The sequence below is a fragment of the Phalaenopsis equestris genome, unplaced genomic scaffold, assembly GCF_001263595.1.
Source record: "Phalaenopsis equestris unplaced genomic scaffold, ASM126359v1 Scaffold000562, whole genome shotgun sequence".
In the NCBI taxonomy this organism is placed as follows: domain Eukaryota; kingdom Viridiplantae; phylum Streptophyta; class Magnoliopsida; order Asparagales; family Orchidaceae; genus Phalaenopsis; species Phalaenopsis equestris.
This window is the reverse complement of record NW_018165002.1, coordinates 37,203-57,373: the sequence shown is the minus strand read 5'-3', so window position 1 is coordinate 57,373 and position 20,171 is coordinate 37,203. Positions and strand designations below refer to the sequence as shown.

Genomic DNA, 20,171 nt, shown 5'->3' with positions numbered 1-20,171 from the left:
GGGCGACACTGGCTTAGTGGAATAATAGCGTCATGTATGTCGAATGCTAATTAGCGTTGAACATGGTCGACGCTCATTAGTGTCCACCATGTCTGACGCTACTTAGCGTTAGATTGCTTGGATGATATTTTGTCAATTTAGTGGTGGCTGGTATTGAATGCTGATTGCTGCCTTTTGTGTCAAAGTATTCCAAAGTAAATATGTAAGAAACAAAAAAAAATAGCATAACAATTAGATTTACACACACCTGCACGTAACAAACACAATCAACATAATAGGATATTTATCTATCATCACAATTTATTAAGGAAATGTTTAACATATCTACATAATGATACCAAACTAGATTAAATATAAACGGATTAAAGTGTTCAAAATTCACAACACGAGAAACTGAAAGTTCGAACAATACATAAATGAAAAAAATATAAAATTCGTTCTATATTGAAGGAATAACATCAAACACAAAAAAAAACCTAATCTCCCTCCTCACCATCATCCTCCTCCACCTCATACTCCTCGACCGAATGCATATGTCGCTTGCTCCGATGATCAAAACTCTCTGCTAGGTGTGCTAGACTATTTGCAACGAGTTACTAGTCTTCACGCACCTATCGGAGCTATTCATTTATCATCATCACCCATCTAGTAAGCTCCTTATGTTGAGCCTGTAACGAGCTAGGGCCACCCACAACTACACGGGAACGCTAAACCTCAAACACCACCCTTGTTGCTTTTAGGCAGTACACTCTCCTTTTCTTCCTCCCCGTCTTCTACGTCCACAACTCAAAATCGGACTGAGCAGTGGTAGACTGGCTACTACTGCTAGCAGACGGTGAGGTCTGGCTAGTCATCTCCCCCTATCTCTCCCCGAGCTGCTCGCACTCCTGCATAACAAAACTCAAATAGTAATTTTCATTTAAAACATTAATTGACATATTAGTAGAATTAATTTTTTAAAACTTGCATTGACACACCAAGAGTGGTCAGATACCCACTGTTGTACGTGCAGATAAATACATGAGACACATAATTATATAAATCTGTAAGCTTTTAAATTTTGACATAAATCTTACCAGCCTCTGATAGTGCTTCGTATGGGGGATCAAACCTCCAATGTGGAGTGCAACCCCTCTGGCTCCCTCCGTCATCAGGTTCTACTGATTTGTCTGTCTCTTGCACTAGTACTCCGGACAAGCCCATGCTCAATTTAACTCAGGTCAAGCTTCCTCCCCAAACCAGAAGGGCCTCTACCCCTTCTTACGTGCTTTCGGGAACATATCCCCAAGTCTATGCCTGGCACAAACCTCAAAAATCTTTTGGATATGTTGGTGATGTTCCCGCAAACAGTAAAAAGACCTCTACAAATTAGAAAGTATGTAAGCTTGATTAGCATATAAGAAAAGAAAAAATTAACTTTCTATTTAAAATTTAAATATCATACCTCAAACTCCCTAAAGTACATATTCTGAGTGGCCATCGGGATCTGCTTTCATGAGAGATATAGTTGCTCATACCTGCTCCAGATGATCTCCGTGATCCGGGTCACGGACGGCCTGAGGGGTAGAACCTGCAAATGAAACATTAAGTACATTATAAAATGGAATGAAAATCGAATTTAATATACTGTAAAAAAGAAATTTAACTTACAAATCACCCTCCGGCTCAATAAAGACTGTCTGCGGTGTCAGCCATCTTAGGTGCTGGAGTCGAGGGGCCAAGCTCATTAAATAAGAATACTAGACGGAAATAAAGTGAAGTGGAATGTAGTGCATGCGAGGGACCTGGTGTGGGAGGAGGGGCAATAGAAGGGGTCACCGGAGTGGCTGCATGAATGTTGGACCTATCAGCATTACTAATGGCCTTCTTCAGCCTCTAATATGTGTTCCCCAAAGTACCTTGAATGTAAGGTCTCTCGGAAGGCTGAGAACTTGCCATCTGCAACAGGAAATAAAATTAGAATTAATAGGTGGGATTAGTATGTAATATAAGTGAGAAAAGTAAAAGTAGAAAAGTGAAACATATCATGTCTACATATAAAATCAAGAAAATTAAGCAAGACAAGTATAGTGTAAGTAGTGAAAGTAAAAGCAAAAAGGTGCAAAAACTAATCACATCAGTAAACATACAATTTTTAGTTTATTTCATTTGACAATCCAGATGTTCAAGAACGTAAAATTTCTTCATCAATCTCATCATCATTTTCATCCATATCTAGAGGAAGTTCTTCATGAATCACTGTGATATTCTCTAGAGTTAACTCCACATTGATTAAGCTAAGTTGAATATAAAAATCAAACATAACTGACTCTTGGTGAATAGGCTCGATAACATTTGCGTCTCAATAGTTTTTCATAGTGTATTCTTTAATACAAAAGTCCAACAATTTTATCTCTTGCTCGGCCAGGATATCAAAGATAATAAACCTGACTGGCCTGACGTGCGAGAATAAATAGGTGATACTTTGCATATCTTCTCTTCATATTAACTTCGGTAATATCATACGGTTTAAGTGCCCGAATTCCTCGTATAGGAATGATATCAAACCACTCACAGTTGAACATATTAACACTGTGTTCGACATATTCTGGATATTTCAACTGAACTATTTCTTTTAATATGTCATAATAACTAAAGTTGTTATTTGTGTGTGTGTTTTCTCTAACACAAACATTATAATTATAAGTTTATTTTCCTTCACATCAGAAGCTCGTGTGAAATTTGTAACTATTAACTTCAAACGTTTGACATGTTTTCACGCTACGATTAGACCTCCAAGAAAGATCTAATAAGTCTTGGTTTGTGATTCTGTTTCATGTATTATGAACCTAGTTGAAGTTCTAAAGCATAATGTCTTTTACTTTGTAGAGTACAATTACACAACATACCGATTAATTTAAAATTTACTTCAATGTACATGTACTTTGAACCATTTTGGAAACTTATCGAATGGATTTCTCACTAAAAAATACAAAGTATTTAAATCCTCATTTTCCCTTCTTTCATCTGATTAACGCTCTATTCCTTTGGTGTGATACACAAGACAATTTAGGATCCAATAGAGAGATAAATATTACCCAACCAAAACAACATATTCACAATCTCCTGCCCCTTTAGCCCTATAGACAAAGATAAGAGCAGGAGCAAATTAGAAACATGCTGCTGTGTACTTGAATCTTTTAATGGTAAACAAACCAATCTCACTCCACACTGTCACCTTGCAATATTGACAGTTACTAAGATGCGGAACTAAACTCCTACGTACGAAAGAACTACAAAGAAGAGTTAATGTGTCGTATATTATATATACATATATATATATAGAGAGAGAGAGAGAGAGAGAGTTACGTTGTGTTTGTTTTAAGAGAGAGAGAGAGAGAGAGAGATACGTTGTGTTTGTTTTAAGGATTTAAGGGGGGCATTTGGTGGTGCCTTTTAATAGGATTCATTTCCGAATTTATTAGATCCATCCAAACGCTAAACTGCAGGACTTTTGTGAATTTATAAACTTTCGGATTGAAGGTCCCAAATTTTACTTTCGATTCAATTTAAATCCGGATTTACAAGTCCAGCGATAAGATGGATTTAGCAGTCTTATGATTTAGAAGTTCATTAAATTCTATGCTAAATACTACCTGCAGCCAAACATCCCCTAAAAATGTACTTCTTTACAATTAATTCAGAGTGTAATTCGTAGTGGTGCTTCAAGAATGTAGTTATTGATCGTGTTAACATCTATAAAATTCTTTATGTAATTATACTTGATGATCTTCTTTTATTTGCTGTTTTTATTAAAATTTTGTAGTTTTTCTTTTCATTTAAAAAATTTCCCAAAAGTACTGTGTCTACTACCACTGTAGAAGATGTAAGTGAAGGTATCCACAGACCATGAAAGGTTTCAGAAGGAACCAAAGGTAGAATTCTCTCTATCTGGCAAAAAAACAAAAATTCAGCATCAGAAGCTTAAACTTATTATAGCGATGATTGAGGAATGATGAAGTTGATGTTTCTTGAAGCTAAGTTTATCCTATCCAAAAGGGAAAATATTTACGTACGTAAGATCTACGCAGAGCTGCGTACGTCAGGAGGTTATTCAGAGGATATAAGAGGGTTACATCCGTGTTATACCCCCCTTTAACCTCCTTGTAATCTACCTGTAACTTATTTGTAACCTTTTCTGTAGTTTCGGTAGTTACAGTTAACTTACAAGGAGGGTACAGGAGGGTATAATGCGGATATAACCCGCCTATACCCTCTGAATAACCTCCGACGTACGCAAATATTTTCCATCCAAAAGAGTCCATTTCTCCTTTTCTACTGCTCTCCATTAACATAAAAATCGAAAATTTCAAATAGAGTATTGGTAATATGTTGCTAGTTTACTTGCATAATCAATCATAACTGAAAGCCATACTTGTTGGACAGGCTTAAGGAATTAAATTGACATGTCTTGACCATTTTAATATCTATTTGGTAAAAATATAGCTAAATTATAATCAATATTGTAAAAGAAATACGAAAACATTTTAGCCTATTATTCGCTCGGCATAAGGTTTAATCATATAACGGAATCAACCAAAAACTCAAAGGTAAATACAAGATTTACACAAGAATATTTGTATCCTTCAACGATGAGAAACTAAACGAACATAAAAGGGGCAATTTTTAGAGAGTTTATCAAGCAATTAATTTGTTCAACAACAAAAACGTTTGCTCACAAAGGGTGAATTTTAAAAATGATATTTTTATTTGTTTTTTAACCGACATTTCTTAAAATCCACTAAGCCGCCTATGTATGGAAAAATTATTCCATACGGACGGCATATGCAGAAATGCATGCGCCGCCCAATCTCCACCATTGATCAGAGCTTCCAACGGTGGAGATCAGACGGCGCATGCATTTCTGCATACTCCGTCCGTATGGAATAATTTTACCTATGCATGGGCTATATTGCCACATCAACAGCAAAATTGTTACTGAGATGACAACTTAGAAATTTTTATTTATTTATTTATTTATTAACTTTGCAAAGTTCCCTTGTAGAAATGTCCGCAACCTTCTGTCTAAAGTTGGAAAATTGCATAAATTTATTAAAAATTATGGAACTTATGAATTAATTCACTTGGTTGCAGCTGGAATCCAAACAAAAGCAATGTTACATACAAACATGTTACAAATTTTGAATGCAAATAGCAATTTGATCGTACAATAGCAATAATAAATTTCGCTTCTTAAATTTAAAACACACAATTCTTTCTCATCGCATCAAACATACCACTGTTTTAAGTATGCAAATGTGAAATACATCCTCATACAAAGGTAAATTGAAGATTAGATGTTCGAACCATACCTCAGGAAATGAGGGGCTTAAACGTCCTAAATATTAAAATATCTTCAACTTCAATTCCTTCTTCATCACGCATTCACGTTGTTGAAATGTTGTGTCACGAGCTTCGTCGACCCATTGGAAATAGTTGCAATCTTTCCTTGATCGATTTATGGGGCATCGATAGAACTTTCTCCTAGAGTTACCACCTTTCTGCACCGTGAAAACATTAAGTATCAGGTTGCAATCACAGTATATTTGCAGATGTTTCGTGTCTTTCAAACTTGTTGAGTAACTTGAGCTCATTTTTTGATAATTTATTCCTGTAAATCGATGATTAGAACATAAATAGTAATAGAAATTAGAAATAATCATATGTATATCACAGAATAAAATATTTAAAAAAAAAATTTTGGAACACCCATGAAATGCGAAGAACAGTGAATTTACAATTTGAAAAGTTTCAATTCCCTTGAATGTTTAACCCCCAAGGAATGGACTGGTATGTATGTAAATCTTCCATTTTTTTAAAATATGCCATACCCAAGGAATTAAAATGCAAAACCTTTTAATTCATTTAAAAATACAAGTTTCAATTTAGTAAATTGCTAAAATTGAATTCCAGCAAGATTAACATGCCGCCAAACTTAGTTTTAACAAAATAGTACATTACCGATTTAAATTTCTCGTTCAAGCAATTCTAGCAATTCTAACAATTCTGATACTCTCTGCTACAACAAGATTAACATGCCGCCAAACTTAGTTTTAACAAAATAGTACATTACCGATTTAAATTTCTCGTTCAAGCAATTCTAACAATTCTAATACTCTCTGCTACAACAAAGGGAGACTGGAACCTGAGTTGTGGTTGATGCCAACTAAATTGAAACTACTTACAGAAATAAGCAAAACCTAACAACATAATCAAAACACTAAAGAATACATTCCCTTATCATAAGCAACATCATCCTAGAAATTTTTTAACAAAATAAACAATAAAAATAAAATAGAACATAAACTAATAATTCTCATTTCAATGTTCACTTTCTGTGCTTCTAAGTAAACATTTTTAGATTTTTATCACCATTAGAAATTACAATCATTCTTCATTTTCATCAAAACTGTAGGCATATTGATAGTAAATAAGGAAGCCCGAAGCTTGTGTAACAATGGATTTGAGCTCATAGTTTTCAGCTTTGAACTGTTTAAAAAATTAACAGATAAAAGATTGAATCCATCAAACAGGACGCCAAATTAAGTTTTAAGAAGTCAGCATAGAGATAAATATAACATAATAGTATACCATGTTTCTTGTCATTGTAAAACAGAAGTTACCCAGGCAAAATTTACTTCACCAACTTACCTGTAAAGAATAAAATCTGGAACTCAAGATTAGGTTGGGAGGAACAACCACCTTTTGCATGAAATCTGCTTACATAAACTTTATTTGAGGTGCCTTTAGACAAATACACATACTTGAACATGGTTCATGAAACAAAATTATCTTTGTAGTTCAGATCCAAAACAAGTGACTTTGGAGCTTCTTTCATCATTTTTATCTCATATTTTATGCAGATACCGAGTAGATACAAGCGCAAATATCAAACTTTCCACGAAAATTTTGAACGACATACATTAAATAGCAACTAACAAGTATTGCTATTAGATTTGTAAATAAATATGAATGATACTATCTGACATCAAGGTTGAACACTAAGCCCAAGAATCCTAAATTAAAAAAAAAATGTGAAGGTTACTACAAAACTAGAAAATAAAAACATGAGGTGATAAGGTTACTACAAAAACTAGTGTTAGTGACATTTTCGTTGAGATATTGCATTTGTCCTGGGGTTTCATGCTGAGATGTGCGAACTAGCCTATCTCTCAAATGATGTTCACGATCATAGTCCTCCGATTGTTGTGTCTTCAGCATGCCAACCTGTGTCGTGAATTGCGACTGTTGTAGTGGAGTTGGGGAGACATCCAAAACTGCCCAGAATAAGATGATCTAAACGGGGTGGTGGCTCCACCCATCCAAAATTGTTATGATAATGTAGTGGTGTAAATTGTGTATATTGTTGCGACGGTCGCTATGCTGTGCCACTGGATGCATATTCGCCATACAATCGACTTAGATTGTGGAGGGTTAATAAACTTAGATCAACAGGAGCAGATTGTGCAACACTGACAATTGCTAGTGGGTATAATGTGTCTAAAGTGGGTGTGTGTTTTGCAATGTTGCCTGTGTCATAGCGATCATCTGTAATGTACATGCTCCTACGAATCTCTCTACATAAGCCATCAAATACATCAATCAGAGGCTGATATGGGTTGTCATCACATCTCCCAAATACAGGCTGAAACAACTCTTCAACCTTAAGGAAGTGAAGGCGCGGCATTGAAATTCAAATATTAGATATCCATCATAATTTAAAAAATGTTTGTTACCTACCAGAATTCTACCCTTGGTACTTTTGGATAATATGATCTTAGAGTTTTGGATGGAGCTTGTAGCAAGTACAGGGAAGCCCAAGATCTATACAACTACATATACTCTCTATGTGTTTGATTCTCATCAATATCCATATTATCGATGTGGACAATACAGGCACGTCTATTTTTCCAGATCTATATATAACGTTGATGATATACAACCCAACCCATATCTGACTTCCCTCTACCATCTACCCGTGTGATTCCAGGCTCCATTGACTCCATGTTAATTATCTAAACACTGTCAAATTACCTCATGACGCGATCAGGTAAATGTCACTCAACTCTCCTTTAGGAAATTAATAGAACACGAGCTTGCCAAATATCTTGCCTATATATATCAAAATTAATAGAACACGAGCTTGCCAAATATCTTGCCCTGACGTATATATATCAGCCACATGTGTCAATATCTACACCGTGTAGAGCTCCCATGTTACCTGGTCATTAAACCCACATGGATTGAACATGTCACTTTTTATCAAGAATAAAACAAATGAAAAATTACATTTACATTAAACATTGTATGAACCTAACTTTCAAGTAGCCCATCAATCATATAAATTCTTACGATCTTTGTAGGAACTTCTGGAATTTGTAACTCATTCTATATATAATTTGATGTATAGTCGGCTTTATAAACAACGCTTTTAATTTAAAACCAATCACTATGTATCTAAACTCTAGAATCTTCCCGTCTTCTAAGATATGAAGATGTGGCACATAATGTGTCGGTCGGCCTACAAGCAAATGTTCTCAACTCTAGACATGTAGAAGATATAGATATTCACCCGGTTTTGTTTCGTTACAAGTTCAATTCTCGATACAGGTGAGCCAATAATGCATTGTCCAATGAGTATTTTCCAAAATCTTCTAAACTTTCCATCATCAACAAGTACTGCAGATAAATCTCGCAACAGACGTATCAAGCAGTAAAAACAACCTAGTATGAACAATGCATATGCACGAATATACCTCTGATAGGTAATTTCATCTAAGTCCATTTAAGATTCATGAGAGAACATCTATCTTAGATAATCTGAGAGGCATGCATGTACATCTCATTGCATGACCCGTCTGAGATGTCGATGTGATGTGAGTGCCTCATTAGTGGGGTCATGATAAACAACATCTTCTATCGGATGAGCACCAAAAAGTTGGTCACAACAATCAGGCCACGAAGCTCATTTGCCACTCACTCCCACTACACCCATCCAATCAAAGGAGGCCGATCAATGCAGAGACCAAGTATTACACCAACATCCTGTGCGGTAATCGTCGAATCGCCCATGAGAAGGTGAAATGTATTCATATCAGGTGCCCATCTTTCCACAGAAGCAATGAGCTAGTGATGATCCAACTTTATATAATGAAGGTTTTTGATACATTCTAACCCCACCTACCACAGCCGCTCTATGAATCAAGGACATGTAATCTGCCACTCATAAGCCATCAGCAAATGTGAAGATACTTCTAAAGTATTACCACATAAATGAAGATCCTTAATAAATATTAGGATATAAAAAATAGCTTGATTTTATGATTTGAATGCTAAAAGGAGTGTATCACATTGGGGTGTGCAGCTCGATGCGATCCATATAAAACAACAATACTTGGATGAACAACATCAGGTGGGGGCCATAACAATCACCGGCCGCCCATGTACCTCAATGGTGTCCTTATGTTCCTCCTTCATGATAACCGTGTGTGAAATATATGTCAATGAGCACATAAAAAGAAAGACCCAAATTAAGAAGTTTGTGTTTCAAAAGTACAAGTAGAATATCCCTAATCTATTTTAAACAACAATCATAGTCTCAATATAAGAGTTAGGTGATTTAAAATATATAAAAGAAAAAAACATTGACATAATGTTTGACTTAAGTAAAATTTTAGTCCAACATAACAAGAAAGTTAAGTTAAAGTGCATAATACCATCACAACTCTGTTGACCTCAATTTTGAGGTCTTCCTTTCCCTTCCTTTCGATACCCTAGGATCTAGCATTAGGATTTTTCTACTTTGACTCTCCTAGAAGACTAGACCGGCACCCACAATATTTAGAAATTCAAGTCATTTCTTCGCTCTTTGAAGTTTCATATGGACGGTTTCTAATCATCGACGTCCAATTGAATCGATTAAAGCCAACCTATTAAAGCTCTTGTTGAGTTCCCATAGAAATTTGAAAGACATTTGTGGACCCCACGGCATGTGGACCCCATGGCATACGACGTTGACTTTCTGCCGAGAGCAATATGTTTGACTATGGTCGTCGTTTAGGCGAGGATCGGTCATCAATTTGCTCGTTAAACGGCTCCGATTGGACCAAAATAACTTCTTTTTGCCGCGATATGCGTAAATTAAAGTTAAATTGGTACGATATTCGGCAAAATTTTTCGGATGACCCCGGATGATGAAGCAGACTGTGTTAGCGTGTTCGGAACGTCGAAATCGCTTAAGAAGGACACCTATCTTGATAGGGTTCCAAATTGGATCTGAATTGTGTGTAAATTGACGAATTTAAATAAAACTATTTTTTTTAATTAAAAAAATGAATTTCTTAAAATAAAAATAAAACTCATGCCTCCTCTTCTTTCCCACACAAAATCTCTCGCCCACGCCTCCTCTCGGTCGAAACTCTTGCCCCTCTTTCGACCAAAATCTCGAAGCTTCCTTCTGGTTCTCCGGTCATCTTCCTTCCTTTCGAGCCCTAACCGACTCTCGTTGTCTGTTACTTCGTCGGTAACCCTTCTCTACAAGATTTTCCCGCCCAATTGAGTCGGGTAACCTTCCTATTCTCAAATTTTGATGGGTTTTTTGCCCTTCGTGGGTGTTTCTCCTCACCGCCCCGATGCTCACCGCCGGTAAGCCCCTCTCTCATCTTCGCCTATAAATATCCCCTTGGGGAAGGATTTCGAGGTTAGCATTTTCTTTGGACAATTTGAGGATTTCTTTCTTGGCTTGAAGTTTTCTTTACGCTCTTTGAAAGTTGTTCGGGGAGAGTTTTGGGGTTGGTGATTTCCGTGTGCAAGTTGGAAGTTCTCATTTTCGAGGCAAACTTTTGAGGACTTGGTTTCTTTCTGAAATTCTGTCTCACGATTTTCTCCATTCTTCAACCATTTAAAGTTCTTAGTCAGTAAACATGTAGAGGTAAGCATTCCATAATTTCACTTTCTTCTATTGTGTAATTGTGGAATGTTCCTTATGATTGGAAGATTATCTTCTTTCATACCATGGAATTCAATTTGAATCAGTTTGGGATTCTGAGTTAATTTCTAGACTGATTAAAGGCGGTGGATATATAAGCATGAATTTTTACATAGTTTTGGAACTATCCTCTTTAATGCGGAACACTTGAAATAGTTAGATTTCCACCGTGCTTAAGGTTAGGGAGACCTTGGTTCAGTTATGTGGATTATGCCTTCTTGAGAATTTTCTGAAATTGCCTTGAGATGATAGTCTTCTTTCTTGCTTAAAATTTTCTGTCCCGAAATTTGATATGAATCACAAGAAGTCTTAATAGCAAAGATTTTCTTCCTTTGATCTTTTCTTGCTTCGATCTTTCATTTTCTTCCAAGTAAATTGCAAGGAACTTCCATTTGATGGACTGAAAGCCCTATTTAATTACATATAAATTGTTTACAATTCTTTCAATACATTTTTAATGTGTAGATTGCATATTATTTCAGGATTCATAAAGGAAATGAACTTAAGAATTCTTCATCGTGTTTGTTATTTCCTTACCCGATTCACATTTTCCTTCTCTTTCAAAAAGAATAAACTATGACCAATTGTGATGAATGGAAATTAGTTAAGGAATGTGTGATTGAATCCTTTATTATCAATAATGGCATTGCGATTTGCTTTATAGTTGAAATAAAAATGACAGATGATATTCTTGAAATATTGAACACTGAGTTCTTACCTTAAATGAATGTGTTGTTTCGTTCCAGAATTAAGCTCGAATTTCTACATCTATTTCAAAGCCAAGTAAACTAGTTGGAATTATAATGGAGCTGCCCCATAACTTGAATTAAATAAGTAATATATGAAGGTTTCGTGATTGGCAATCATTTCTTCATTTGCTTGTTTGATACTTATTATTTTGACGATTGATCTGTTTACTTAAGTAATAGTCATTCTAACATAGCTTTTATTGAGGCTCAACTTGAATTTCAAAAATCTTCTTACTTGTATCCTTTAAGAGGAGATAGTTGATTTGAAGGTTTCGAGTTCTTTTGCATCTTTGTCCTCAACAAAATAAAAAAATAAAAAAATAAAAAAATATATAAATATGTTTCGAGACTATTTTAATTATTGAATAAATATACTTGCATTTGTTAAAAAAATTGTGGTCTACGGCTGAGCTTGTTGTTAATTACTGGATTTACCATTCATTTACTAGGATTAAATTCGATGGCTTGAAAAGGTTGGGTTATTGAGATAGAAATTTAAATTACTCTTACTGAAGTTAGTTCTAAATAGCTTATTGTGTTTGGTGATATGAGACGGGTGTATTCTTGAATAGATTCTACATATGGCATGAAACAGTTATATACATATAATCATGGTTTGAGATTAAACCTGAAAAACAAAGGATTAATATTATGAAAACTTTTGGGAATTTACTTCTCTCGAGATCTTTTGACATGAGATATCTAAAAAATTATTTGATAAGCATATGAAACATCGAGGTGGCTTATAAGTTCAAAGTGTGGGGTAAAAGGCAATGATGCAAAGAACCTTTAATCAGCTTTTTCTTATAACTGAAAATATAAAATCAATATTCAATTAATAAGATGCCCTTTCACTCCCTTAAATCGTTGGTAGCCCCAACCCTTCTTTAAAAGATCTGTGAACCAGTAACAGATACTACAATTACAAAATAAACAGATACAACACCCACAAAATAATAGCTGCCACATTTATAAAGTAGCAAACACTATACCATAGACACCATACACTAGTTAATACACATATATATTCAATATTACACGCATATGTACTACAAATCAAACATTACACCTCACATACCACATATAGGCATACACACCTTTAATTAATAAGTTTAGATACTACACAATAAATATCACTTTTTTTAGACATCACATATAAGTACAACATACATTTAACTGATAAGTTCAGATACTAGTTGAGTTAACTAAATTAAATGATAGGGTTTAGGGTTGTCCGATTCTAGGAGTGATTTTCTGGTGACTTTTAATTGATATTGATATATAGACTTTGACGCCCTGGTTGCCTACGAGATTAGAGAAAAGAAAGTCTAGTCTGAGTCTATCCCAAAATTAAAATCTTATACCCCACTTTGAGTTTTCATATGATTATCACCTAATTTCATTTTTAAGCTTTTTATATATAACTTGCAAATGTCTATTTAATCCATTTATATTATGTATTTGCAATCTGTTTTGAAGCATCAACAAAATTTAACCAGGTATGTTTTTATTTATTTAATTTCTTTATTTTTTTTACTGTATGTCTTTTCTTTCTGTACTGTACTATACATTTCTACATGTTCTTTGCATTTTCTCTACAGTACTTTGTTACATGGCTTCTTCTTTCTTTACTGCACTGTACACATTCACCTGTACTCATACTTTTAGTTACTACATTTTTGGCATGTTTATACAGTACCCTAGGATAAGCCGCTCGAGGCATGATTTTCTTTCCTTCACTCTTTTCACATAACGAGATAACAACGTGGTTGATTGACAATTCATCTCCGAGAGGCGGCCGAGACGACAAGAGAAGACGACAGAAGGAGTTTCGGCTGGACTTCGATAGATTTAAATAGCATATCTATAAGACGTCGAGGTTGTTCGTCCGGTACGACATAAATCCTCAAACTATGTTTTAGGACTTCCTACGATTTTATATCATACGATATAAATCCTAAACTTTTAGAATTCCAAAGTTGTTGTTCAGTACAACATAAACCCTCATATTTTCTCGGGTCATTTACATATGACATGTAAATATAAAGCTCGAATATCTAAATAATTTACAGGACCAAAATATCACATAATTTCCCTTTCAAAGATGTAAAGTCAAACCATAGGTTAGTTTGAGATGTCACTGAATCTTCTTCAGTATCTTCGACATCTCCTACTTTTCGCTCATTTGAATTCCAGAAATAACTGTTCCTATTCGAACCTATCCCACTTGATTTTTCCTATAAACAATCGTGGAAACTTAAACGTCGAATTCTTGAAGATGAAACTCTGACCTTAACTTTGTTACATGGCTTCTTCTTTCTTTACTGCACTATACTGTACACATTCACCTGTACTCATACTTTTAATTACTACATTTTTGGCATGTTTATACAGTACCCTAGGATAAGCCGCTCGAGGCATGATTTTCTTTCCTTCACTCTTTTCACATAACGAGATAACAACGTGGTTGATTGACAATTCATCTCCGAGAGGCGGCCGAGACGACAAGAGAAGACGACAGAAGGAGTTTCGGCTGGACTTCGATAGATTTAAATAGCATATCTATAAGACGTCAAGGTTGTTCATCTGGTACGACGTAAATCCTCAAACTATCTTTTAGGACTTCCTACGATTTTATATCGTACGGTATAAATCCTAAATTTTTAGGATTCCAAAGTCGTTGTTCAGTACGACATAAATCCTTATATTTTTTTGAACTGTCTGCATATGACATGCAGACATAAGTCTCGAATGTCTAAATAATTTGTGGGATTGAAACATTAAATTTGATTTCCCTTTCAAAGATGTAAAGTCAAACCATAGGTTAGTTTGAGATGTCACTGAATCTTCTTCAGTATCTTCGACATCTCCTACTTTTCGCTCATTTGAATTCCAGAAATAACTGTTCCTATTCGAACCTATCCCACTTGATTTTTCCTATAAACAATCGTGGAAACTTAAACGTCGAATTCTTGAAGATGAAACTCTAACCTTAATTGAGAATTTTCTTACGTGACATCGATTGTCTAAGATGTAATTAACTATAGGGGTTTGCCTCTATAGGGAATTAAGAACCCAGATTAATCTAAACCCGGTCTAATCTGTATATTAGATAGAAGAATTTGTTAGTCATAAATTCGCAGACCAAAACAGAGTCATAAACTTTTAAATTTAGATAGTTAAGCCTACCAATAAGTGATACGATCATTCTTTGGAATGATATATCATTTATGGTATCGTGCTCAGCTATTTAAAATATTAGATATATGAGGTATATCCGGTCTCATCATTTTCTAAAAAAAACTAAAATAATATCATTTTCACAAAATTAAAAATTACATTATATATATATATATATATTAAATTCAAATTTAAAATTTTATTTTCAAAAAAATAAATAATTAGCCGACAAAATCCAATAATTTTCCAAGACATCTAACCCACACAATTGAATTAGAGCAACTTTTTTTGTATGTTACATGTAGACCTAATAATATATATTAAAAATATAATTTGTTGATCCAAACATTATTGAGCTAGAGGAATATTGATATCCATAAAATGCTACATAAATGTCCGATCCAACATTCATGATGAGGTCACTCTACTCGCAGGTATCCGCACATGCACTAGTTGTCATTACACAAAAATTTTAAATGATGAAGTTGAATATAAATTATTGGAAAAAGTAAGTGAAATTAAACTTATTATTCTTAGGGTTCAATGGACATGTAGATTTAGTGGCCCAGTGTCCTGCACATACTGCAAATTCTATCATTATGTGTTCTACTCTCATCACTAGTATTTGTATAGCGCCTAATCCATGGCCGTCCAGTTTTTCTTCTTAAAATAGGTGAGAGCAGCTCCATAATACCTTTTGTTGCATCAAATTCTGCCCACTTAATTTTCTATGTGATTACATGAAACTCAGAAGCATATGTTTTCTTATATTATGAGACTGAATAATATTATGACACAAATATGTTGTGATTAAGTTGGTGATGAACAAGTGCTGCAATGAAGTGTGAATAAGAACTATGAAATATTTATTGTCTTCTGCAAGAACATATAGCACCCTCAACATCATCAATCTGAACTTTATATGCATGACAAAAAATATCATAAACCTCATACTTGTGCATGTTAATCTGAACTGGTTTTGGCAAGCTCCTGGCTTTGGACTCCTAGATTTATTTTTTTTCTTTCAACTCAATTGTAACTTAATGCCTCTATAAAAATAAATTTAAAATGTTGTAATAAATGGAGCATATCAGTGCTTCTGTCGACATCCCTTTAGCATGCCTTAGGACGCCATTAAGACCCTCTGAAGCATTTGTTATCATAGTCCCATATGTAAATCCACCGTCATAGAACAAACTCATTTTGTTGGATAAAGCCGCATAAGTCAATTCATTGCTTCTGCTTTATTACTTTTTATCTCTGTCATGTAACGATTGAAAACATGGATATCATCGGTACTACCAACCGAATACATCTACAAATAATCAGTCTCAACATCTGGAACACCCATATTGCGAAGTGCTTTATTGAAATTTTCACGCAAGCCGTAGGCAATATCTATGTGTCGCCCAAGGAAAAATTTCACAACAGATCTTTACAATTCTAGAGTGACAATTAGAGATGATGCATAAGTTTTGTCTTGAAGAAATTGAAGGGATTGTGTCATACAGGATTTGTATAAACCAGCATCATGACTTATTACATTCTGACAAAACAAGAACAAATGCCAGCAAAAATATACCATTGTTAACATCAATAGCAACAATAGTAAGTAACGTACCTCTGTATTTACCCAACAAAAAAGTTTCATCCATACTGATAACTGGTCGACAGTAAATCCATCCAACTGAAAGCCCAAAAAAGTCTTATGAATTGGTTAGATGATCCAACCTAAATTTTATAAACTGAACCTGACATTACAAACAACATTGCTTCCATAAAACGGTATAAGGAATGATAAGACTCTTCTAGCTTCCAAAAATCGTCTTCTAGCATCCCATGTTTTAACATATGATATTTTGATATAAAATTTGAATTCAATACGACCAATGATCTCTTTCGGATTTATATCCAATTGTTGTCGGATAAACAGAAGAATGAATAATAAATAAACTTTGACGTAAATTATATGTGTCAAGTCATCATATTAGGATGTGTGTAACCATGCAGGGTCGTTATAGTAGAAATCCTCCAGACACCCCCAAACATTTTCTACTAAAAGTATGCAGGCGCCGCTGACAAGGTTTATAAGGGCTATCATGTTGCATACATATTACTGTTAAGCGACTCTGATTTGAGTTAATAACCTTATACTCAACATTATTAAGAATTGTTCACCCAACAATAATGCATTGAAGTTCATTTTTACTGCAAAAGAACGTATCTTCTAAGAGCTCATATGGAATAAACCCTTCTTCGGTAGATGTCATGTGCTCTCTAGAACCGTCAAAATCAACATTTTGATCTCACTATTGTGTCGGTTGGTAGTATTGTATTTAATCATTACTACTAATTGTTTCATCTTCTATGTTGCAGTTATGAAATGAATGCTCCTTTATAAGTTCATGTTTATATATATGTGCATTGGCATGCTCCTCAGTACCTTCATGATCCTTCTCATCATCGATATCTTTGTTTTTGTCACTTAAGTCGCTACCCATTGTCTCATATCCTTCAATAATAGGAGATAATTGTACATCTGATTCCAGAGTTCCATGCAAATCTTATGTGGCGCTACTAATCCTTGAGGAATCATAACTAAAAATATTTTTAGAAGCGAAATAAATTTATGTCTCAATAAAAAATATATACAATAATACTTATTGAATTGTATCAACGTTGTTGATAAAGGTTGTGACATTATGTGTTCAATATTATGGTTATATATCTGGATTGGAATAAACTCTACATAAAATATTATAACTTTACTTAAAGCTTCTATCAATACAACTGGGGTCACCTCATTATCATCGATATTAGTTGAAACAAATGCTTCATGGAGTGAGAAATGACATACCATATTGAGAGTATACTTCGAGAAATTATATCTCAATTTCAAAGTATTAAATTTTTCAAATATAGATATGAAGCACCTCATGAAACCTGAATAAGTCTACTTTCACCCCTAAGATATTTTGGCATGAGATCATTAGATATAGTTAATTCTCTATCAGAAGATAGGATCAGCCAAGCATAAGTTTCATTAAGTTTCTCTGTGTGTTTTTGCAAATTTTGAGAAAATGATAGTCAAATCAGTGATAGCATTCTAAAACCGCATGCTATAACAAAAACAAACCCAAAACCTATGAAATTGACTGCATGAATTTTGATATTATTATTAGATAAAATTTAAGTGTTATTGTTTGTTCACATCCACTTAATAGGCTTATACTGTTTCACGATTCCCTATGTTTTTCTACAATTTCATGGAATGATAGAAAAAACAAAAGGATATAATTTTTCCACAAAAGTAAATTTGATGTTTTATATAGTTTGCTATTTTTAAAGTCATCTAAACTATAATTACGTATTCTTACTTCTCAATCATACTTTGCATAACAAATTAAAGTATCTATGTAAGGCTTGATCGTATATGACTAAGGACCTTTACCCTAAAGCTTATATTCCAACCAATCAAGCTGTCATAAGGTCTTGGTTAAATGGAAAACTTGAAGATGGGAGATTAAGAACTCCGATTTCATTCGTACTTGAGAGCAGATTAAGCTACATAAATGGTACACTGTTATAATTCCCTATGGGACTCACTTTTATTGAAAACAAAGAGATTATTAAATCCATAACTATAATGATAAAATCCATAACTATGAACAATCATCAATTTCAATAACCAGCATGATAATATTGAAAAACTAAGAATATTCTACCAAAGATGAGATAGGGGGAAATACCACTAACAGAACAGTAGAAAAAAAATAAAATTTTATAGTGAGAAATATATGGCATCAAAAGAGCCCATTTTGAAACTGTTCAATAGCCTTAAAAGAGAAAATTAATATCAATGAATGCTGAATCAATTCGAAGCATATCTAAAAATATTGATAATGCTTGCATTACAGAAATTTGATCAGAAATAACTGAACTAAGTAATAGAATTTGACTGATGGATGCATAAAGTTCAGAATTTTGTTATAAAAGGAAGATTCTATGCTCACGTAATGAAAACATAAATCAATACTAATTCCGCAACAAAAACACAATAACTGTAAAAATAGGATTTGAAGGAAGAGGAGAAACCAAGGCCACGGCCAAAGCAAGGCGACAAGAGGAGACTACAGAAACAATGACTAAGCACATTTAAGAGGTAGGATGAGACTCTAGAAAAAACCTTCTCCATCTTCCAACCTCCTCTATCGTCGACGGCCAAATCAAGAGGAGAAACTAGGCATGGATAAGGAAAAATTATTGCATACATGCACCGCATGCAGAGATGCATGCGGTGTCCGATCCTGAGAGGAGAAACACATTTACCGTACAGTCGTCAACGGCAGCCTTCATCGCTTCGGTTAGGGCTCTGCTAGGCCTTCGTCGGTTCGCGGCCAGTGGATGTGCAGGCCAAAGGTTCGCGCAGGTGGATGGTGAGACCGACGAAATGCGCCTCTTGAAGGGAAAATTTCATCAGGTGCGACCGTAGTTTACAGCTGGGTCATCTTTGATGGAAAAATAATTTTCCCTCTTGAAGGCAATTAAATTCATGGGTCAATCATCTGGGCCGGACATCAACAAACATGTCAAAGTCTGTCCTCCGTGAATCCAGCCCATAGCTTTATCTATGATTTCAGCACTAAGCCTCGCTACAAAGAGGTGGAATGCAATCGGCTGACCCACCACTCACACCTCGTTAGAAACTTACTCCACTCGGCCCATAATTTTTGTAGACCGAACCAAAGCACGTCAACCAACTGATTACCGTCATACTCAAAATTTAAATATAATATGAATCTAGTAGTAAATCATCACATTAATTGTATTAATAGTGGTTTCCATAATCGCTCATTCTTCCCATAATTTAGGGCAAATTCCATAATCGCTCTCTTTTATCTGTAATTGTACTAGAGGACCTCTTATAAATAGAAGGCTTGACAATGAATAAAGGGGCCCTACTCTGAGGTTTTTTGCTCGGTCTCTCTACTAAAAATTCTCTAACATTCTTCTCTCTCTCTCTCTCTCTCTCTCTCTCTTTCTTTCGGCTCTAACTCTTGAGTCGTGTTCTTCTGCATAGACAAGTTCAGATTCAATATCCTGAAAGGTGGTGCGGTAAGCATAAACATACCCCAGACGAGAAGCTGAGTCAAATACGAAGGAGAATCCCTACATATAGGAATTGTGCTCATGGAATTCAATAGAGAGATGGTGCA

General features: G+C 34.7%; 1 long non-coding RNA gene across 1 annotated transcript; it reads right to left on the bottom strand.

Annotated features, from left to right (window-relative positions):
• Positions 1-497: 497 nt before the first annotated feature.
• Positions 498-19,535, bottom strand: LOC110029326. Its single transcript, XR_002294522.1, has 6 exons — positions 19,285-19,535; positions 5,352-5,650; positions 1,651-1,938; positions 1,445-1,570; positions 1,077-1,361; positions 498-887 (listed from the first exon to the last, which is right to left on the bottom strand). It is a non-coding gene; the product is annotated as an uncharacterized LOC110029326 (long non-coding RNA).
• Between the last annotated feature and the right edge of the window lie 636 nt (positions 19,536-20,171).